A 24,783-nucleotide genomic window follows, 5' to 3' on the forward strand; every position below is an offset into this window, starting at 1 on the left:
AAAAATAGTGAGGAAATAAAATTGGCTCGGATAGCATCATCGGCGCGAGGCACTGTCAGGGGCACCAACATTTCTGCGCAAGGCACTGTCAGGGGCGCCAATGTTTCTGCGCGAGGCACTGCCAGGGGCGCCAATGTTTCCGCATGAGGCACTATCAGGGGTGCCAATGACAGTGTCCTGGACAATGCCTTGCATTGTCTATGGCCATGACTTTTCATTGCCTTGCACATCTTCTTTTATTGCTCCATTTTGTAGCTTTGAGGTACCATTTCGTGCAACTTTTCTCCAATTCATGTCCAAGCATTCCTACATGTGAAATAAACTCTATTAAGCTCAGTTGTTGCACAAATTAGCATCCAAACAACAAGCAAGTAGAGTAAATAACGTCAAAATATATGGAATTATACCACGACATCAACACTCCACACATAAATGTTGCTCACCCTCGAGTCAACCAACCAAACACTTCCTCTTCAAGGACCCAAGAAGCCACAAATTCACAACACACTACACCTATAACCATAGTTGATATCAACAATTAAGCTCTAGCATATGCGGTCAAAATACACTTCCCATACTTATGCCCAATTTCAAAACATCCAACCCAGGAACAATATGATTATAACCCTAGCCTCAAAAAATAACTCAATGTCACAATGCACCCGAGGCTTGAATACTTAATCTAACAGAGAGGTCTAATAACGTTACCTATCCTTTGTGAAACCATGTGCCCTCACAATAAAACAAAAGCGTAAGCGGTCCTCACATCCAACTCACGTGATCAAATATAATTTAAGGACTCAACATATGAAGAAAAAACACTCACTCTCTCAAAGAAGTCACATGCACGCAAAAGATAACATAGGCTTGCCCATTATGTAAACCTCTACTAATGTAGGCCTGCTCGGTCCGAAATCAACTAGGACTTTATTATGGTTGTAATGCAGGCTAAGGAACGGGTAGGATATATTTAGGATATAATGGCTAACCCTCCTAAGCACTTTAACACATCACGTGTTCAACTTTAAGTGCAACATTCCTTCAATCCACTTCAATCATCACAAGATAGCTCACCCCGGAATACTTTCCTTCTTCTTTACGAACTACTTCATATCACATCCACTAGCAAAAATAAGAAACCTTTATTTCTTCATTTATTCTCCCCCCCCCCCCTCCCTTTTTGTATTTTTGGCTTGCCGCTAATGCATTTTTATTTTGTAGCACAAGTGCATATTTCTTCCTTCTATTGGCTCAACTCAAAAGCTACCCCAAATTTCCTCATTACTTCTTTCTAGCGCTCTCTTTACAATTCAAGTGCTTTAAGAGGTCTAAGGATCAAAATGATTCAATTAAGAATAAACGGGGATAGACTTGTTAAGCGGGTGCCAAAAGAAAGGCTTATAGGTTTAAAAGGGTAACTAGGGATGATTTTATTTGTGATAGACAACAACACTCAAAAAGATCAAAGAAAGCCTAACATCACTTTTCAAATCGAACAACACCTAGGATTTCAATTCAATTCACATTCCGGGCAAGTTCTAGACTCAAATGCAATAACATGGACTATGCAAAGAACTCACTTCACACAAGACACATGACTCCCTAAGGACGATTTAATTCGGACTCTCAATCAAATAAGTATTCACAAAGCCAAGAGATATATTAAGCACAAAGTGAACACAAGTTTAGCAACCGAGACATAGGAGTTACACCACATGCTATTCAGTTTTACCAAGGCATCATCATATATTTAAAGTTGAGAGAAAGTGAAACACATGCCAGAAACTAAGTATGCAACCATCAGACAAGTCAAAAGGTGAGAATCACATCATTTCTTCTTCTTTATTTCCTAAGTACTATTCTACTATAAGAAAAAATATACTATTACCCTGTTCAAGTTACATCCCATGAAAAAGAACCGATGCACAAAGAAAAAACACAGGGGATTATACTACCTAAGGGAAATAATTTTTTTTTTTTTGTATTTTGTTATTTTCTAATTATTTTGTATTTTTTGTTTAGACTTTAATCCCCCAGGAAAACTGTCTAGGAGATCCATAGTTGGGAAAAGTCCAATTTCTTTTTTCTAAAAATAAATTATCAATTAAACAAATACAACTAAAATAGCAAAGAAAGTCACACAGACAATCTTCTCACCCCACGTTTAAAATTATGCATTGTCCCCAATGCACAACATAAATAATATAAGGGTAAAAGAAACTCCCTGGTAAGCCAAAGGCCGAAGCACTAGCAGCTCATGGGATACTCTGACTTCTCCCGTGTATTTTCCTTTATGCAGGCACCCCACACTTAGTTCTAACCATCTGGCTTGTTGTTGCATCCTTCCAATAGTCTGCTTCCCATGCTCCTAAAAATAAAAAACAACACTACAAAAATAATACAATAAGAAAATACTTAAAAAATAAAAATAAAACAAAGCAGTAAAGTTGGGTTGCCTCCCAACAAGCGCCTGATTTAACGTCGTGGCACGACGTGAACCATCTTCTGCCTCCACCTCGAGCTTATGAATTGAGCCCCCAATTTGGCTTCAAGTTTTCGGTTATGCTCCAGGGGTGGTGGAACAAATCTAATTGGCCCAAGCAGCCATTGTATTATTCTACACTTCTTGGCTTTTAGATGAGGTATGTAGTCCTGTCTTTCTGGAAAGAAAAATTCCAGAATGTAGGCACCTTGTTCCTCATTCCTTGACTCCACAATCGGCTCGGATGACTCTATTTTCATATTATCATCCAAGCATAATGTGGAAAAATATTTGGAGCGGGGACCAATGAGCTCAGATACATGAACTTTAGGACTTTCAACATCCACAACATCAATGATACTAGAGTGAATAAAATTTATATCCTCAATATTCTTAGCTGACTGTAGACTTATGTCTTCAACATCGACATCCTCAAATTGTAGTTGGCTAGGTTTTTTATGTTCTACTCTGACCTCCTCCAATAGCACCTCGAATTCACGCTCTTCTTGGCTACTATCCCCAATACTGGCTTGTTGAGCATTAAAAAGCTTCGACCATTTGACTCACTTGATCCTCCAAGTTGCGAATAGTTGCCTCTTGCCTTTCTATCTGCAGTTGTTTCTCATTATTTTGTTCCAGAAGGCACTTTAACATATCCTTGATCTCCTTCAGGTCTGCATCCCTAAGTTCTTTGTTCCTATTAACTTCACAAGTAGAACCATCATAGTAAGAAGTGGGGGGAGGATAAGAAAGATAAGTACAACCATGAAAGTGACCATCTTGACCACCATACATTTCACACATATTTCACACATAAGATTGAGTTGGTGCACATAACTCGCTCTCGGGAATATTTTGATAATTTTGCCATGGGTAGTTTCCTTCACAATATGCATAAGGAGGATCAAAAGTAGAATTACCAACATCAAAGCTTCATAATTCCAAGATGCTATGTGTCTCAAATCAAAAATAAAAGTTCAAACTTGACACCAAGCAATATTTACAGCTACAGCTACGCCGTTATTTCCACGGCAACGACGCCAAAATTTGATCACGTCTAACTCTAGTCCTAAAAAGGATAAGCAGTCGCTGCAAATATAATCCGGTCTAAAAGTCCGGTGTCGAATACCACAGAGAACTAAGGTTTCGCTATAACTGTTCAATATCACTAAGAAGACAAGCTCGAACAATTCCTAAGTTATAAATATTAAGATTCTTATGTCTAACTAATTAACTAACAAATAAAAGAAGTAGATTAACAATTTGGGATACTAAGGGTTGGAGACAAAATTGGAAAAGCCTAGAGTTATGATTTCCTCAATTGTCAGAATCCTTCTCGCTACGTCTCCTATAATATCGCCTAGGTATCCTCTACTAAGCGTGAGTACTTCAAGTATCGTAATTCTCTCTCGAGAAACTACCATAATTTACTATACATATTCTCTCGAACTACGCTAGCTGGCACTAGTTCACCGCTCACTAAGATCACACCAAGGTTTCGTTATCTCTAATCCCACCTTTAAATCCTCCGTATTGATTTTTCACATACGTTAGGAGTGATGTTGTTCAACAACTACCTAAATATGTATCCTTTCTCAATCAATACACACTAAATAGACACAATCAATTGATAGCCATTCAATCAACTGAATTAAGCATGTAGTTAAACAAGTAGAGAAATTCAAAGGCTAGATCATATTAAATGTAATTAAAAGTCAACCTCCAAGAGGTTCCATCAAACCCTAGATGAGAAAGTTTAGCTACTCATAACCATACTAACAATGATGATAATAATTGAAAGCATTAAAACACATATTAAGGAAGAATAGAGAAAAAGACTCTTATGATCCGCGCTCCAGAGTATTCTGTAGCCTTTTGCCTCTCCAATAGTGTCTTCCTCTTCAAAACTAACTTTAAGAGATATTTATGGGGTTGTGGCCGAAGTTTGCACGTCCAAAAATAGTAAGGAAATAAAATTGGCTCGGATAGCATCGTCGGAGCGAGGCAGTACTGTCAGGGGCACCAACATTTCTGCGCGAGGCACTGTTAGGGGCGCCAATGTTTCTGCGCGAGGCACTGCTAGGGGCGCCAATGTTTCTGCACGAGGCACTGTCAGGGGCGCTATGATAGTGCCCTGGACAATGCCTTGCACTGTCTATGGCCATGACTTTTCATTGCCTTGCACGTCTTCTTTTATTGCTCCATTTTGTAGCTCTGAGGTACCATTTCGTGCAACTTTTCTCCAATTCATGTCCAAGCATTCCTACACATGAAATAAGCTCTATTAAGCTTAGTTGTCGCACAAATTCGCATCCAAACAACAAGCAAGTAGGGTAAATAACGTCAAAATATATGGAATTATTGCACGACATCACTCATTTTTTTCGATATTTTTTGGCTGCTATAGTGAAGTGCTGCTGTAGAGAACATATATTATAACATAATATAAAATCGGTTCCAAGAAAACTAGACTTTTATAGTGAATGGTTGTTATATAAGGATGTTGTTATACAGAGGTATGACTGTATGTGACCTAAAGTCAGAACTTAAAGGAGGCCCTAAATTTTTTTAGTAATTTCATATTTTGTTTGATATTTATTCTTATAGCTTCCTAAAATGCAAGAAAGTTAATTATATTTGGATAATTTTTTTTTTCACTTAACAATATGGCCAATACGTGTAATTCTAATGAGACATACATTGTTAATATTAAGTTATATCTTATTGATATAATTTACAAAGTTTTTTCAACCAACGGAACTGTTTCTATAAGCGATAAAAACTTTTAAAAAATTAGAATATCATCTTTTGCTTGTACAATTTTCATCTCTTTTAACTATAAATTTTATGAGAAAAATTAAAAATTATGAGCAAGTTATAAAGATCTATAAATTTTCAACTCATGAATCTTTCGAACCACGGTCTAAAGATCCCTTTTGAAAAATTATAAATTTTATGAGAAATATTAGACTTGAGTCTAAAATTTTATAAGCTATTACAAATATTAGTTCACAGTTTAATATTTTCTCTATAAGGTTGGGAATACTGAAAATTATATGCGCAAATCTTAAATCCGAGTTTAACGTAGACCAGAAGGGCATAAGGGGTAATTTTCTGAAGATTATATTTGCACACCTTTTTAAATAGGGACAAAATCTAAACAATTACCTAGTACATGAACATTTACGTAAATTAGCCAAAAGTTACTAGAGGGCACTTCCTCCTTTTATGGGCGTTATGTAGAGTGAGTTCTAATGAGGTAGAAATGGCGTGGACTAGCCACTTTTTAATGTGGTATTTAGTTTTTATCTAATATTTTTAATGCTGAGCAAAAATAGACACTACTCTATTAAAATTAATATGAAAGAACGGTTTTACTGAGCAAAATAGCCACTACTCTATTAAAATTAATACGAAAAGACGTTTTTACCCTTTCTTTATGAGTGTTGTGTAAATATTAAGGACATGGTGTCCTTAACTTCATGAGTGTTGTGTAAATTTAAAGACATTTTGTGATTTAATATTGAATAAAAAAAATTAATGTGGTTTGTGATCTTTTATATTTTAATTAAATTAAATTGAAAAGTTTAATATTAGTCTTTCATGGTAAATATTTGAATCATTATACCTATTTCGTTTAACTAAATCCTACTCCTAGCATGTTAGGGAAAGGAAACGTGGGGGAAAAGTTACGAAATTAAGAAATAGGCAGAATAGCCTGGGAGACACTTGTACTTGTTCCGGTTTGTCATTCCGGTCCCTCCACTCCATAAAGTTTCATCTAGACACTTCAACTTAATCAAAACAAGACTTTTAAACTCTTCGGAATCGCGTGAAGCTCACTTGCTTGACGTGGATGACAAATCAGCATCCACATCAGATTCTATGCCAAAATAATATTATTTAACAAAATTTTAATTTCTTAAACAAAAAATAAAATAAAATAAGCAAAAAATTAAAATTAAAGAAAACCCCTCCTCCCTTCTTCAAATCCACCCACTCAACCTTCTTAAAATAATAACCCACCTGCCATGGCTTCTCCACCATGAGTACCACTATTTCCTTCACTCCTCTTTTAAAGAAAGTTAGTTATCCATGAAAAACACATGAGCAGAGAATTAGGTCTTTTGAATTTTGACTTATTCCTCTACCCCAATTTGAAAGGGCTGTGAAAAAATTTGAAAGCTAAAACCATCAGAAAAAATGGAGGAAGGGACTGAAGAAGAAGAGGAGAGGGGGGGGGGGAGAGCGAAAGGGGAAGGGATTGAAGAAGAGGGGGGGGGCAGAACGAAGGGAGAAGGAGTGAAGAGAAGAGGAGGGGGGGGGGGCAGAACGAAAGGGGGAAAAGGGATGAAGAAGAAGAAGAAGAAGGAGGGGGGGCAGAACAGGGGGGAAGGGGTTGAAGAAGAAAGACGGGGTAGGGGGGGAGGGGGGGGGCAAGAACCAAAGGGGCCCGGTAGGGGCCTGAAGAGAAAGAATAGTATTTTTTATTTATTTTAATTTATTTATTTTATTTTTTTAATAAAGAAAATCATCAACTCACGCACCTAATGTGCGTGTAAATCACTTATTTTGTCCACCTCATCCATATCAATGCCACATAAGCCCGATCAACGGTCAGAAGGGTTTAAAAGTCTTGTTTTGATTAAGTTGAAGTGTCTAGATGAAACTTTATGGAGTGTAGGGACCGGGATGACAAACCGGAACAAGTACAAGTGTCTCCCAGGCTATTCTGCCTAAGAAATAAGAATTTTAGGAAACAAAAATTCCCAAATCCTATTCCCTATCAGATTCGGTAATACTTCGTTTGCCCTATAAGTACTGTATATAGTATCATTACATTCCCATCTTTCTAAAATTCCTTTGTATTCTTTTTCTCAGAACCTGAGAAAATTTTAGAGAATATTTTTTCCCAAGAAATATGTCTCAAGATCATCACCAATATCCCTACTACGCTACTCGTACATTAGCAAATGATATTTTTCACTTGCAAAGAATGAACCAACAACAGCTTCATATTCCACATCAAACAAGTGGAATATCTTATAATGATACCAACATGTTTGAATAACAACTTACTGTGATCCTGCTATGGATATAGATGATGGCGAGGAAGGAGCTGCTTGTTTCATATGTTGCTATGATTTTCAGAATGGAGATACATTAGTCACACTTCCATGTAACGATGTGTTTCATTTAAATTGCTTCAATGAGCGGCTGAGGAGGAGGAACGATTGTCCGTTTTGTAGTGCTGAAGTTTTGCCCACACACGAAGTAATAGTACTAGAAGAGGAGGAGGAGGAAGAAGAAGAAGATGAGTTCAAGGATATATAACGAAATAGTAGAAGAACAAGAAGAGAAGTTCGAGGTTAAAACAAGAACTTATTATGCTCCTGCAATGGATATAGATGATGATGAGGAACAAGAAACATGTGCGATATGTTTATGTGAGTATGAAGATGAAGATACCATTGGCACACTTCAATGTGGCCATGAGTTTCATGTTGGTTGCGTCAACAAGTGGCTGCAGCAAAAGAATGCATGTCCGTTTTGTAGAGCTCTAGTGTTGCCCACGCATGACTGGTTACATTCTTAATCTTGGCTGTAACATTCTTTTTGTAATAGTTTTTGTAGTGACCTATCAGCTTTTTTGTCTTTCCCGTGTTCTTTTTGGCCATGTAATCTGTTTATACAGCTACTTATAACACAAATGGAATGCTGACTACAATAAAAGGCTCAATTTGTGGGGTTATTTTATTAATTTGTGGTGGTTTTTGATCCCCACACAATTACATTCACCACAAGCATATCTGCGCCAGTTTTTAATATATGATATTAATATCTATATATTTTAGTTTGTGTAGGCTTATGACCGCCACTAATTTGCTATTTTTTATTTAAAAAATAGAATTTGAATTACAAATAATCATACATAGAAATAACTTTATTAAATATATTACACATTCAATCAAAATCAAATTGCATTAAACAAATTCATAGTAAAAATCATCACAAATTCAAATTTATGTCAAACTAAAGTAATACAAAATCGTTTATGGTTACTTAGAACTTATAACTTTAAATCCATAAAAATCTAATATCCTTCTACATCAAATAAACATTAAACAGTACTAACTATGGAAGAAGAAATTTCCTAATAAAATAGAAAGAATAAGAGCAAAAGAATGAAATGTTATTATACATAAGCTGTAATCGACATATGAAATAAACAATCCTTAATCATGCAATATTAATGTTACCTCTGATAAACCATCATATAAAATTAATTTTCTATTTATGCATTTGTTCCTAAATAGTCTAGATGCAATTTTAGCCCCTGTTCAGGTTGATTTCTGTCATCAGTCCTTACATCATATTCAAGATAAGATGGAAATAACATCTAATAACTAATCCTAACTCAATCTTCTTTCCTGTTATTAGGGTATATGCTCATTCAATCAACTAAGTCATGCATCAAAACACAGGGCAGAGGAAAGCCAATCATACCTTCCAACCTGCAGATCTTGCATGGTTAGATGGTATGTAGCTAGTTGAACATACCAGTCACCATGGCCAAAAAAAGGTTCAAGTTCTTGCTCTTGGTATGGCTTAAATCTCGTATACTTCATCTTCCACCACTTGCCTCATATCATACAAGTCTCGTGGCTTTAGAAACAAAACGAACCACTTCTATTCTCGGAGCTGAGGTATATGAAGAATGGCTTAAATATTAATTAATATGTTAGATAAATTAATATTAACGATGGGGTCTTACTAAAGAAAAATATTTATCCACCTATATCTATAGTAACCTATATCTATAGAGCTAGTGGAGGAAGACCTCCTAGGGATAAGAGACATAGGGCTAAAGCTTGATGTGAGCAGAACTATCTATTTGAATTATTAAGAAAGCGGCCCTCCATTCCTGCTTTGAGGAGTAGATTGAAGGGCTTATCGCTTCTCCTACTGCTGCTCCCGGCCCCGTCCCGCAGCCGACCGATCTGCTGCCTTAACTTTAGAAAGATCGTTTTTGTTCAACATTTTTTTTTCTAGAAGTAGGGAAAGTAAGAGAAGAGTGAATTCCTACCAGCAGACTTTCCTGTACTCAAAGTGAATTGTCTAAGTGCTCTCCTCAAAGTCTCGATAGTTAGCTCTCGGCCTTTCGGTCAAAAAACAACGTCGATGAAGTGGCCAAGCCTGTGTCACTTTCTTACGTCAGGAGAAAGGGAGATCAAAGAAGTATGGGGCCGATACGCGAAGGATCAAATCATAGAGATAGCGGATCTTAAGAGGCGGAAGAAAAGGAACCTCGGCGACCCAGAGATCGCGGAGTCCGCGCCCGTGCCGAAAGTGAAGAAGCTTTCCTCTCCTTTCAGTAGAGCAAGCCCAGAAAAGTGACCACATCTAGTTCCGAGGTTGGCCTAACCTAACTTGATGACACGCTTATAGAGTTTTCCGACCTGAAATGCTGCGTAAAGCGTCTTCGCCGCGGTTCATTGCTGTGCTTACACACAAGGCTACCCTTTTCCGAAAGCGGATAAAATGAAAACTTGATTCATGTAATAGGAGAAAGGCGGGGGTAAGGAATCCAGAGCGAAGGACAAGCATTGCTTCTGTTCAATACATAATGACTGAAGCCAACTTTGGTTGGTTAATCCGATCAGTTCATCGATGGTTGGCAAGTATGATGGTCCTAATGATGCTTTTCGTGGAGGATTAGATCCAGTAACTAGGGGTCTGTGGCTAACTGATATTGCCCAATCACTGATTCCCGGGTGGGAATGGCGAACGGAGTTGGACTACTATGCGCATTCTATCAGCTTGGAATAGGTATAAGAGAAAAGAGCTATCAATCAAGTCAACGATTCATGGGGAGATAAAGAAATAGAGCGAACGAAGTACCTGTGTCTTACCCTTTTAAGGAAGGGGAAAAAATGACATTATATATATAACATATTTAAATAGAAAATAAACAAATCCTATTTTTTAAAAATCTTATTTTGGGTGGATTTAAACTGAATTAGAATTAAGAAATAGGATTTTAAGGATAAGGAATAAATTAAACAAACAAACCATGGATAAATCCAAGCGACCTTTTCTTAAATTCAACATATTAATACTCCACTTTTTATTGACAGCATCATCAACATATATAGTACACCATTTGTGCTTGAGATGCTTCAATGTAAGGCTCATATTGTTCTTCATGCTCTATTTCGAGTAACCATATACTAAATCATAGTTCATTGTCTTTCATCAGTAGTATGCTATTAATTAACCTACCCAATGATCTTTTTATGCAGGAAACATTCAAACTTCAAGGCACATAAAATATATTCCCAAAAACTTATACATGCTGTAAATTTGCAAAACTAGTTTACCAAATGAATCAACTTCTCTGGATGTGGGTCTGAAATTACACTACCAGGCACCAGGTCCAGTACTGTTCAAAACATGCACAACTGCATATATATATATATATATATATATATATATTTCTAAAGCATATTTGACAAAATTTACTCAATTATTTTATTCAAGTTTTGGAAGGAAGCATCTACGAAAGAATAGTCTTTGTTTTATGTCAACACTCTTTAAGAAAGGGAATAAACTTCAAGCTTGATTGTTTATAAGAGTTTCGTTACTGATTCAGCAATAGCTAAACTACAACTGAAAAAACCCAATTTCTACTGCTACTGAGATAAAGTTAATAAATGAAACTAAGAGAATCATCATATATCATACTATATTGTAAGTGTGAAAACTTTTAGGTAAAGTTAATTTACTAAAATGTCCATAAAAAACTGAATGGCTATTTTACCCCTCACTTAAACTCTATTTCTTTAATCTTTTGTACCAAAAACTTACCTTCCAATAAATAATTATTAAGTTGTACAATAACGACGGGTAGAATAATTTGCTTGCAATTGCCACTTACTGCAGCCTATTCAATGCTTTAATTGCTGCTTATCTTCCTATATCTATTCAAGGTTTTGGCGTTCTTTTAAACTTCCAAGAATAAATTTATTAACTTACAGATTATGCCTAACTAATGAACCATTGCCATGGACGTTCTCTTCAAGGAGTTTTAATACCCATTCTTCTTCTTCTACATTATTCATCTTCTAATCTTCAACGTGATGCTCGTATACGCGTCTGTGTCAAGGATTTCGTTGATATTGCTCATGCATCAACTCTGTTAACCATTTAAGTAAGCAATTATTTTTGCCGTAAATTTAAGTTTCGTACACATAAAAATTGAAATGATGCCTATTTATTGCTTTTTTAGGTTTGATTGTTGAAAAAAGTACTGCACTACCACCTCTTTTTCTGTCCGTGTACATTTATTTTTATTTCTCTAGTGGTTTTTACTTCTAGCTTGAAGATTCTTTTTTAAATTGAAATTTTCCGAGGTGGCTACTTTCTGCTTTATTGCATCATATTTATTACATCATCTTTAGATATTTTAAAATAACATAGAGAACCAATATATAATCATTTATAAATTTATGTAAAGATAGTATTTGAATGTATGTTGGAAATTGTTATTATTCTGTATTTGTAAACTAATTCTGGAAAAGATAAAATAACATATAAATAGAAAATGTAAATGAAACAAAAGTTAATCCGAGCCCACTGAATTCACAGTGTTTCCTTAAGGAATTTAATAGCAAATTACACTTACTGTTGCCTTCTTTGAAGTTAAAAGTATGCAGAAGAAAGGAGGAGAACTCAGAAAATCGTATGGAAAATCTGAGAGAATGGACTTGTATTTATAGCCAATGTTGAGCTCAAAACTGAAGAGGTGCAACTCTTCAGAATGGTTGTTTATGCAAAACGGCCATAGCATAAATGCCATAACATAAATTGCTATTTACGCAACAATAAACCGGGAATTCAAGAGGGAGGTTAATTTTCAGTTACAAAACCGAAAAACGGAAAACGGATAACGGAAAAACGTTTAATATTCCGTTGGATTTAATATTAATAGCCTAAGCCGAAGCCGAAGCCGAGCGACGACGACGGCACGAGACTTGCCTTCTTCTCAACTCTTTAAGAGCTAGAAGAAGAGCAATTGCTTATATACCCATCAAAAACCTCTTCCTCTTCCAATATGGGACAATGTCACTTGTCCGGGGGGGGGGGGGGGGGTAGGAACTTAAAATTTTACTTAAATATTTTATTTAGCTATCTATAGATGCCATTTGCTATATTACAGATTGTAGATACGTTTTCTGTTGTTATAAGATGTATTAGATGTATTTAAACTACTGTATTCATGAATACAATAGCAAAAATCGGTGTGAATCAGGGAAGTCCAGCTAATCAGTTGTTGTATTCGAGTGTATTCGACTGTATTCACGGCGTAAAACATGGGATTACAGCTGGACAGATTATTGTACTCGACTGTATTCATGGCGTGAAACAGGGGATTACACTGTTTTTAAACGGAAAGTGTATCAATTAACATAATAGACTCCTAATATAACTCAACAAACTCAATTATAACACACAAAATTTGTATTTCCGGTTATAAAAAAGATTCTCAACTGAAAAATACCCCAAAAATATAGCAATCTTCAGAGAAATTATATAATACATCTGAATACATAAATTATATTAATTAAAAAAATATGTGAATACATTCATGGCAAATAGCGAGACAGTGAAATAAAATAAAATACATAGAATATAGCGGGATACATTGAAATACAATGAAAAAAAAGACAATGAATACAATGAAATACATGGAATACAGCGAGATACATTGAATTACAATGAAAAAAAGACAATGAATACAATGAAATACATGAAAATACAGCGTGATACGTTGAAAATACATTGAAATATATTAACAGAAAATCAAGTTGCTCAGCCCCAAACTCCGTCGTCTTTGTTCAAGAACAAACCCTAATTTTCGGCGAATCCACCGTCGAGCAATGGTGGCAGAATAAGGAGCTGTTAATCACCATTAACGAGCAGATGATTAACAGCTTTTGAAGCAGCAACAACATAATCTTCATATAAATCAAACTTGATGAGGATGTGCCTTCTCGCTAACCACCCAATCAAGCTAAGACCTTGAGTTCCAAGCAGTTTTGGCAAGAACTTTCGAAGTTCATGCATCTCCAATCTCTCAAACGAAAATTTCAATACTAGAGCCTGATGTAGGCCTTCTTCAACAGTGAACTTCCCAAGTTCCTCCATAGTAAACACAACAGTAGGTTCTCCATGAACTATTTCAATAGGTTTAAGAATTGTTTTTGATGGATTTTGAGCAGGTTTGTTTGTGAGCACTCTCGTAGCGTATGTAGTGGCTGGGTTAGGGTTTAAATTCGTCTCTCCCACAGCAGCATGTATCAAAGTAGAGAGAGAAATAAAATAGTATAATTGAATAGCGTATTTAGTGGCTTAGGGGTAGGAGGTAACCAAATTAGATATTTTGCTATAAACATTAAAATGTATCTATAGAATATAATTTTTTTAAATGGTATTTATTTAAAATAAACAAGGTGTTAACTTTTGCTATAGGGGGTAAAAATTCCTTTTTTAAATTTTGATGGGTTAGCCAATACTATTAGGTGGCTGAAGAATTAAGAGCTAGAACTCTTCAATCAGGGCTGTCATACTTGGTCGTTTTAGTTGGGAAAATAAGGTTGCAAGAATTGTACCCTCAATAGCTAGCTTTTTAGTGACAGGTAAATGCAAATAATTCTTGAAGGAACAATATTGAATTTTATTTGATTCTATTATAATTTTGTTGCCTTGACGTGTAGAAGCTTTTTAATAGTTCTCATAGGATAGTACGGGTCATGTATGTACAAACTATTAATTAAAAATTACATAGATGTTAAGAGTTTTGGTCATGACATACCAGTTGAAACGTGAGATTGAAACATATATCGTTTCAAAATAAAATATTAGGTGTGAGATACGATTGTATTGCATGTTTGGACCTAATAACATCAAAATTAATTTCATTACACATTATTACACTGTACTAACCGGCCTCAACTTCACAGGGAATATGTCAAATAATGTTGCATTAAAATTTCATGTTACTCATCCCACTCAAGTATACTTTAAACAATTAAATTATTTAAAAAAAATTATATTGATTGACATAGGATACACGTGCACCGCACGTGTCCAGAAACTAGTGAGAAAAAAACCACCTGAAGACGAACAGTGATATTCTAAAGTTGATTAGCCCAAATAGATAAAACCAATAATCATATCTTCAAGCCTGATAGAACCGAATACAAAATCACCTACATTGAAACAATAGAGCAACAAAAAAGACATAATCCGTGGTCTCAAATGTCAACAGTGGCGGATCCACCCCTTTAGGAAGGGTTGGCATGGTGCCCGCTAAGATGATAAAATTTTTATATACCTATGTTTAAATTATTTTAAACTAGATTAAATATTTGATCCTACCACCCGTAACAGTAAACTAGACAAAGGTGTCATGGTGGTAGATCTTTTTGAAAAAAAAAATCATGTGTAAAATTCAAGTTGGAATTTATCTTGAACCTTATCCGACTTTTCCTTTTTTTGTGCTTTTTATTTTCTTTTGTCCCAATGATTTTTCTTTTCGGTTCCCCCCAAATTTTCTATTTATCGTTTTATTATTTCTTATATTTTTCTGTTCTCTATTCTATTATTTTATATGTGGTCTCTAGCAAGAACACTCATGAAGGAGATTCCAAAACTTTAAAATTTATAGTATAACATACGCAATCCTCTTAATCTTAAATTTATAAGTTTTCTTCTTTCAAATCCGAAAAACTTGGGCCTTAATAGGAATTTTGTATTGAGATAAAAAAAATCACCTTTTTTATTATATCATAAAATTTGTGTTATTCTATAGTTATTAAATATAATTTAAATCTCTTTACTTTTGAATAATGATGAAAATTTCGTAAGCATTGCTTAAAAAAATAGGAGATTTATGATATTGATTTTGGAAACTTGTAGTTAATTTAACTTTATAATTATGGGGTATGATTTATCTATTGAAGATATTTTTAAAAATTTTCTTATTCTGGTTGATATAATTCCCTTAATGAAGATGTTATCTTGTGTAAATTTATTTTTAATATACAGAAAAGACTGATTTCCTAGTAAAAATGTTAATTTACTTGTGTTGTTATAATAAAGGTGCGATTCCTTATATAAAATACTAATTATGTTTGTTCTTTATATACGAAATGTAATTTTTATATTTATAAATATAAAATACCTATTAGGTTGATCCGAATAAACTCAAAAAAATCGAATAAACATTCCTAACAAATTCCGTATTAGTCACAACAAGGTATATGTCACGACCCGATTCCATATTAGGCCGTGATAGCGCCCAACACTGTGCTAGGCAAGCCAACACTAATCAACTAGTGAATCCTCGTTTAAACAATTAGTATGTGATAACTTCTCCTTATTGATAAAGAAATTAGGAGTTTAAAATTTAATCATAATTAAATGGAAGTAATAAATACAAATTGAAATCAGGAAAGTAAACCAAAAATCATAAGTCTACTAATGTGTGTGCCAAGACTTGGTGTCACAAGTGTGTGGGCAATCTAGTAGAATATACAAAGCCTTACTATCCTACTGTTTGGAAAATAAATAGACAGGAAAATAAAGACATAAGAGAGACTCCTGCTGCTGCAGAACGACTCAAAAGGGCAGCTCACCGGGAAGTCTCAAGCTGAGGAGTCAAATCTATGCGCCGGACTGATGGCCAGATGCACCTGCCTCAAAGCCTGTACAATCAAGCACATAAGTGTAGCGTGAGTACATAACAATATGTACCCAGTAAGTATCTCGCCTAGCCTCAAAGAAGTAGTGACGAGGGTCGACTCCGACACTTACTAGGTCCAGCAATATAATAATAAGAAATTTAATATTTTAAATTACAGTGTATGTGGATAACAACAAGTTCAACCAAGAATGATACTAAAAATCCTTTCATCAAATTAAGAAATCAAGGCACTTTCTTCATTTAAAACAAGTGACCTTTCAAGCAACAAATCATACGAATTATAAGGAGTTCCGATTCTATTATCACACAGAAATACCACCGATGGCGTTCGGCCCGATCCAACATAAAAGTAAACTGTGCACTGCCAAGGGTCGAATGGCTCGAACCATAGATACATTTATTAACCTGCCGAGGCGAACGGACCGTTCCCATGAGAGTAGTGTAAATAATCACCCCGGTCGCGGAATATACTTGCGACGCGGTTAAATATAAATATAATGTAATGTTTCCTCAATTCTTTTCAAAATAATAATTTACTCGAAATCTTTGAATCATGAAATCCTCAGCTTAATTCCATTCAATGCAAATCAACAAATATAATCATATAGCGGTACCCACAAAGCATGATGTAAGCCTAGAACTACCCGGACATAACAAGAATAGTAGCTACGTACGGACTCTCGTCACTTCGTGCGTATGTATCCCCCACAATTAATCATATATTAATTAAGTTCACCTATGGAAAAATTTCCCTCTTACAAGGTTAGAAAAGAGACTTACCTCGTTTCGAGCCTACTTCCAACTCAAGAATGCGCTCAAACCCTCAAATCGGAGCCGAACAATCTGAAACTATTCAAATAGTGTAAAAACTAATCAATATAGGCTCAAAAGTTTATATTCCCACTAATAGAGTGATTGCCCAACCCATATTGCAAGATTCCTAAAATTCACCCCCAAGCACACGTGCCCGGTTTCCAGAAATTTTCGAAATTTTTTGTTACCCATAACCTTAGGATCAAGAATATATGATTTTTACTTCATTCCATAACAAATTTCGTGGTTAAATCTTGTTTTTATCAAAAACCTAGGTTTTACTCTAATCCCATAATTTTCACTAATCCTTACATGTTAATCTACCCAAAATCCAAGTATTTAACTTACATATAGTAGGAATTACTTACCTCCAAAAGCTTGATGAAGAACCCCTCTCAAGAAGCTCAAAACGCCCAACAATGGAATGAAATGAGCCAAAAACGTCTAAGGCCCGAACTAAAAGGAAGGCTACTGCCTTCAGTGATTTCCGCACCTGCGGTCATGGGCTGCACCTGCGCCCTCACATCTGCGGACGATGGTCCGCTTCTGCGAAACTTCAGTGGGCCGGCTGAGGCCGCTTCTACGGAAGGCCCACCGCTTCTGCGGAGGAAGGGCCGCATCTGCAGTTCTGGGCTGCCCACCCTTGGCTGCATCTGCGAGTCAAGGCCTGCACCATCGAGCTCGCATTTGCGGCTGACCAAACGCAGGTGTGGTTATGACTGAAGCTGGGCATTCAGTTCTTGCTCAATTTTTCAACTTAGTCCGAGCCTCGTCCGATTGACGCTCGGGGCCCCGCCCGAACATACCCACAAGTTTGGAATGATAAAACGAACTCGCTCGAACCCTCGAAATGACCGCAACAACATTAAAACTAGGAATCACACCCTAAAACTAATTGATTCAAACTTATGAACTTCAAGTTCTTCAATTAACTTCCAATGTGCCGAAACATACTTATACTACTCAGATTGACACCAACTTTTTAGTGCAAGTCTTAAATGACATTACGGAACTATTCCCGATCTCAGAATCCCGTTGGGACCTTGATATCATCAAACACCGCGCTAAGCCAAATTTAAAGAACTTCTAAAAATCTTCAAGAACCAACTTTCACTATTATGCACCAAAACGCTCCCGGGTCATCCAAAACCCAATTCGAACATAAGCTCAAGTCCGAAATCATCATACGAACCTATTGGAACCGTCAAATCCCGATTCCGAGGTCATTTACTCAGAATGTTGATCGAAGTCAAACTTGGCCTTTTAAGCCAACCTTAAGGAACCAAGTGCTCCGATTTCAACTCAAACTCTTCCAAATCCCGAACCAACCATCCCCGCAAGTCATAAATTAGTAAATGCAAGTACAGGAAGTCTTATTTAGGGGAACGGGGTTCTAGAAAGCAAAACGACCAGTCGGATCATTACATTCTCCACCTCTTAAACAAACATTCGTCCTCGAACGGGTTTAGATTCATACCTAAGTGCTAAATAAGTGTGGATATCTGCTCCGCATGTCCTCCTCGGATTCCCAGGTCGCCTCCTCGACTGGTTGGCTCTTCCACTGAACCTTTACCGCAGAAATCCTCTTGGATCTCAACTGGCGATCCTGTCTATCAACAATGGCAACTGGCTCCTCCTCATAACCCAAGCTCTCATCTAGCTGAATAGTACTGAAGTCTAACTGTCACGACCCAGATTTCCCACCATCGGGAGTCGTGATAGCCTGAAAGTAACCACTCAATCTACGATGCGAAGTCTACAGCAATGGGATCCGCACAAAAGAGTGGAGAGCGTAGTATCAGCACAACCGACCCCATGTGCTGGTAAGTGCCTAGCCTAACCTCGGCAAAGTAGTGACGAGGCTAGGACCAGACTACCAAATAAACCTGTGCAGTTATATAATATACAGCGAAAAGTAAAGCAGAAATAAACAAGTAAAGATGGGAGGGGGAAAGCATGCTTCGGGGGATAACAGGTAAAACAGAATATCAAGAGAATTATAAAGGAACCAAAATCCAACTGCTAACAAGGATAAGGAAAAACAAAGGCCGAATTCACTTTCATTTCACATCTTGTTGCAGGCGTGCAACCCGTTCCCATTTCACGTATCTCGTTACAGGCGTGCCACCCGCTCCCGTTTCATATATCTCGTGGCAGGCGTGCCACCCGCTCCCATTTCATATATCTCGTGGCAGGCGTGCCACCCGCTCCCATTTCATTTATCTTGTGGAAGGCGTGCCACCCGCTCCCATTTTATTTATCTCGTGGCAGGCGTGCCACCCGCTCCCATTTCATATATCTCGTGGCAGGCGTGCCACCCGCTCCCATTTCATTTATCTTGTGGTAGGCATGCCACCCGCTCCCATTTCATTTATCTCATGGAAGGCGTGCCACCCGCTCCCATTTTATTTATTTTGTGGCAGGCGTGCCACCCGATCCCAGTTACAATTCAACAACAACCACAAAGAATCCCGTCAAGGGAACAAGAGCAATATAACAACATCCCGGCAAAGGAACAAGAGTAATATAACAACATCCCGACAAGGGAACAAGAACAATATAACAATATCCCGGCAAGGGAACAATAATATTTCAACAACCTCCCGATAAGGGAACAATAACATTAAAACAAACATCCCGGCAAGGGAACAATGATGATAGTAACAAGTGAGGCACAATAAACCACAGCGGAGTCATAACAATTGTAATACAAGACTCACGGGCATGCCTGACACCGAGGTATAGATACTCGTCGCCATGCCTATTCGTCGTACTCCACAATTAACACGTAACAAATAAGACACGACTCCTAATCCCTCAAGCTAAGGTTAGACCAAACACATACCTCGATGCCACGAACACAATTCACGTTTCAATTATAGCTTTACCCGTCGATTCCACCACCAATTCACGCGTATCTAGTCACAAGTTACTTAATTACATTAATAAACGCTAAATGAACAACCCCAATACATGAAAATGAGTTTTCCAAAGTTTTACCGAAAAAGTCAAAAATTGCTCCCGGGCCCACATGGTCAAAACCCGAGGTTCGAACCAAAACCCGACTACCCATTCCCCCATGAACTCAAATATATAATTTGTTTCGAAATCGAACCTCAAATCGAGGTCCAAATCCCCATTTTTTTGAAAAACCTAGGTTCTACCCCAAACATCCAATTTCCCCCATGAAAATCATTGATTTGGAGTTGAAATCATGTTAAAAGATGTTAAGGATTGAAGAAAATTAGTTAAAAACGACTTACAATTGATTTGGAGGAGAAGAAACCTTTGAAAAATCGCCTAAGTGTGTTTATGTTTTGAGAGGATATGAAAATGGGTTGAAAATTCTGCTAAGTATAAAAGTTGCAGGTCTCAGATGTGGGAATTGCGAACAGGGGTTCACAATTGCGAACCCTTCGGGAAATTTAGACTTTCGCATTTGCGAAGAGAAATGTCGCATTTGCGACTCATAGGTCGCATTTGCGACCTCAAGCATTACAGGGGAGTTTCGCATTTGCGAAAGGAGTTTTGCATTTGCGAGACTGGAGCTGGCCTGGCTTTCTTCGCAACTGCCACAAGCCACTCGCATTTGCGATATCGCATTTGCGAGCCAGGCTTCGCAAATGCAAAGCCTGCAGGCCTGCTATGCACAGCTGAAAATCTGCAATTTTTCTAAGTCCAAAATACACCCCGTGGCCTATCCAAAACTCACCCGAGCCCTCGGGGCTCCAAACCAAACATACACACAACCTCAAAAATATCCTACGGACTTATCCGTGTAATCAAATCACCATAATACATCATGAACATCGATAAGATGCAACATTCTGATTAGCAGTCCTACAGTGCACCACCAGCTCCTATCAGTGCACCGCCACTTCAGAGTTCAGGGTCGTCGTCCCCCAACAGCCGAGGGCTTGTTTACTTGTGGCGACACAAGGCACATTGCTAGATATTGCCCCCGAGCACCGAGTAGCTCTCAGCATCAGGGTTCCCGTGCCATGGTTCAGGCACCGAGTGTTCCACAACCCGCCCAGCCAGCTAGAGGTGGGGTAGAGGTGCTAGAGGTGGGGTAGAGGTCTTAGAGGTGGAGATCAGGCCGCTAGAGGTGGAGACCAGCCAAGCAGCAGGCCTTCCCAGAGATGTAGTTCAGGTGTGGGGCCCAGCCCCGATGTTATGCTCTTTCCAGCCAGGCCCGAGGCTGAGGCTTCAGATGCAGTTATTACAGGTACGGTCTGGTTTGTGATATAGATGCTTCAGTGTTATTTGATCCAGAGTCTACGTACTCGTATGTTGTCATCCTATTTTGCGCCTTATCTGGTTATGCTTAGTGATTCTTGAGTGATCCTGTTTATGTGGTCTACACCGCATGGATGATTCCATGTGGTTAGATCGAGTCCATCGTTCATGTAATAGTTGTATTGGAGGTCTTGAGACTCGTGTATATTTGCTTCTTCTGGGCATGGTTGATTTCGATGTCAATATTGGGATTGGACTAGTTATCACCTTATCACGCTATCTTTGGACTGTCATGCCAATACTTGACCTTAGCCTTACCGGGTTTACCTCGTTTGGAGTGGAGAGGGACTCCTGGTCATTCTACCCGCAGTGTTATCTCCTATGTGAAGGCTGAACGTATGGTCTAGAAGGGGTAATTGGCCTATTTGCCTATGTTCGTGATTCTAGTGCTGAGGTTCCTTCTATTGAGTCTGTGCCGAATTTTCGTGAGTTTCCTGAGGTATTCCCTTCAGACCTGCCGGATATTGCCACCGACAGGATATTGACTTCTGCATTTGATCTGGCTCCGGCACTCAGCCCATTTTCTATCCCGCCGCGTATCGTATGGCCCCACCTGAGTTGAAAGAGCTGAAGGCAGCAGTTGCAAGACTTGCTTGAAAAGGGTTTCATTAGGGCCAGTGGTTTGCCTTGGGCGTGAGCCTGGTGTTGTTTTGTTAAGAAGAAGGATGGATCGATGCGAATGTGTATTAGATTACCGGCAATTGAACAAGGTTAACAAATCAAAGAATAAGTATCCACTACCGAGGATTGATGATTTGTTCGATCAGCTTCAGGGTGCCAAGGTATTTTCAAAGATTGACTTGAGATCTGGCTACCATCAGTTGAGGATTAGGGCATCCGATGTCCCTAAGACAGCTTTCCGCACTCGGTACGGGCATATATGAGTTCTTGGTGATGTCATTCGGGTGTTGACAAATGCCCCAGCAACTTTTATGGATTGATAAACCGATGTTCAGGCCTTACTTGGATTCCTTCGTGGTAGTCTTCATTGATGATATTTTGATATATTCCCACAGCCGGGAGGAAGCACGAGCAGCATCTTAGTAGTGTTCTTTAGACTTTGAGGGATAGTCAGTTGTATGCTAAGTTTGTCAAAGTGTGAGTTCTGGTTGAGTTCGTTGCAATTCCTGGGTCATGTTGTGTCAGCAGAGGGTATTCAGGTTGATCCGAAGAAGATTGAGCAGTCAAGAACTGGCCTAGACCAGCAATCAACTACAGAAGATCCGGAGTTTCTTGGGTTGCAGGCTTACTATCGTCGGCTCGTAGAGGGGTTTTCATCTATCGCAGCCCCGATGACCAGTTGAAGGGTTGCCCAGCTCAGATGGTCGGATGAGTGTGAGGCGAGCTTTCAGAAGCTCAAGACAGCTTTGACTACAGCACCGGTGTTGTTTGCCCAGAGGTTCAGGGCCTTATACAGTTTATATGTGATGCATCTCGTATTGGACTTGGTGCGGTGTTGATGCAGATGCAAGGTCAATTGCCTATGCTTCGCCGGCAGTTGAAGGTCACGAGAAGAACTATCCAGTTCATGATTTGGAGTTGGAAGCCATTGTTCACGCGTTGAAGATTTAGAGGCATTTATCTGTATGGCGTGGGCATGTGAGGTGTTCACGGTCACAAGAATCTTCAGTATTGTTAATCAGGCAAAGAGAGTTGAATTTGAGGCCAAGAGGAGGTGGTTGGAGTTGTTGAAGGATTATGATATCACCCATCTTATATCATCCGGGGAACGCCAATGTGTGGCCGATGCTTTGCAGTAGGAAGTCAGCCAGTTACGGGGCAGCTCTTGCTTATATTCGATCGGTGAGAGGACCGCTTTGCTTTAGATTCCAGGCTTTTGCGCTCAATCAGTTGTTATGGTTGGCATGTTTCTGAGCCACCATGTAGTTAGCTTGACACAGTTCGCTCGTTTCTTCTTATTGCAAGCGTACCGAGATCAGCGAGTACGCATGATCCCCATTTTGTGTGTCCTTAGAGACACGGTGCAGCACTGGAGGCCTGCCAAAAGCAGGTTACCCTAGATGTTGATGGAGTTTTGAGACTGTAGGCGTCGGTTTTTGTTGCTAAACGTTTATGGTCTTTGAAGAGTTGATTTTAGAGGCAAGACCCATAGCCTCCCGGTACTGCTATTCATTCCCGGGCGCCGCCGAAGATGTTTTCAAGGACTTGCGGCAGCATTATTGGTGGCGGGGAATGCGAAGAAGGGATATAGTTGCATATGTGGCTGGTGTTTGAATTGCAGGCGGTTAAGTACGAGCATCAGGGGCCCATGGTGGTTTGTTCCAGAAGTGAGGATTCCTGCACTGGAAGTGGACGTATCACTAATGGATTTTGCTTGTTTGGACTCCCCACAGACTCAGAAGAAGTCCGATGCAGTGTGGGTTTCATTGTTGTAGCTGACCAAGTCCAGCGCATTTCATTTCCTGTTGGCACGTCTCCTATTCTTCCGAGAGGTTAAGCTGAGATCTATAATCGGGAGATTGTTCGTTGTCATGGTTGCCCGTGGTCTATCATTTCGGATTGAAGGTACGCCAGTTACCTCACATTTCTGGAGAGGCAATTTCAGCAAGAGTTGGCACACGGGTCCGGTGAGCGGGGTATTGGCTTCGAGTGTCGGCCTAACTGAAGGGCGTGGATGAGTTTGGGAAGAGAAGGTCAAGCTTAAGCCCTAGGTTCATTTGGGTCCGTTTTGAGATTCTTAATCGTTGCTGGGAGAGGTGGCTTAATAGACTTCGCATTGTCGCCGAGACTTATCCCAGTTCGCTGCATCCAGTGTTTCATGTGTCCATGCTTCGGAAATATCACCCGGCGCTCCATCCCACGTTTAGATTTCAGCAACTGTCCAGTTGGAAAGGACTTGTCTTATGAGGAGAAGCCGGTATTCCATCTAGCACCGGCAGGTTCGTCAGTTAGAATCGAAGTATGTTACCTTCCGTTCGCGTTTAGTGGAAGCAGGTCAGTACTCCTGAAGCGCATCGACCTGGCGAGTCCGAGTCCGATATGCAGAGCGTTATTCCCCACCTTTCCCGAACTCAGGTACTATCTTTCTTCCTGTCCGTTCGAGACGCAACGGTTTGCTTTTAAGATTACTTATTTTTAAATCCGAATTCTGTGTTTCGCAGGCCTTAAAAACCTCTTTTAGCATCACCTCGATTTTGCGTGCCGCAGTCCGGCGCGTAGCCGGAAAGCCTATTTTGAAAATTTGTGAAAATGATAAATTTTACTATAAAATAATTAATTTGACTTCGCGTCAAAGTTTTGGTCGTAAACGGACCCGGATCCGTGATTTGACGGTCCCGGAGGGTCCGTAGGAAAATATGGGACTTGGGCGTATGCTCGGAATCGAATTCCGAGGTCACTAAGCCCAGAAATGAATTTTTAAAGAAAATTGTTCTTTCTGAAATTGCTAAATCTCTCTCTT

Source organism: Nicotiana attenuata, chromosome 9, assembly GCF_001879085.1.
Source record: "Nicotiana attenuata strain UT chromosome 9, NIATTr2, whole genome shotgun sequence".
NCBI classification, from domain to species: domain Eukaryota; kingdom Viridiplantae; phylum Streptophyta; class Magnoliopsida; order Solanales; family Solanaceae; genus Nicotiana; species Nicotiana attenuata.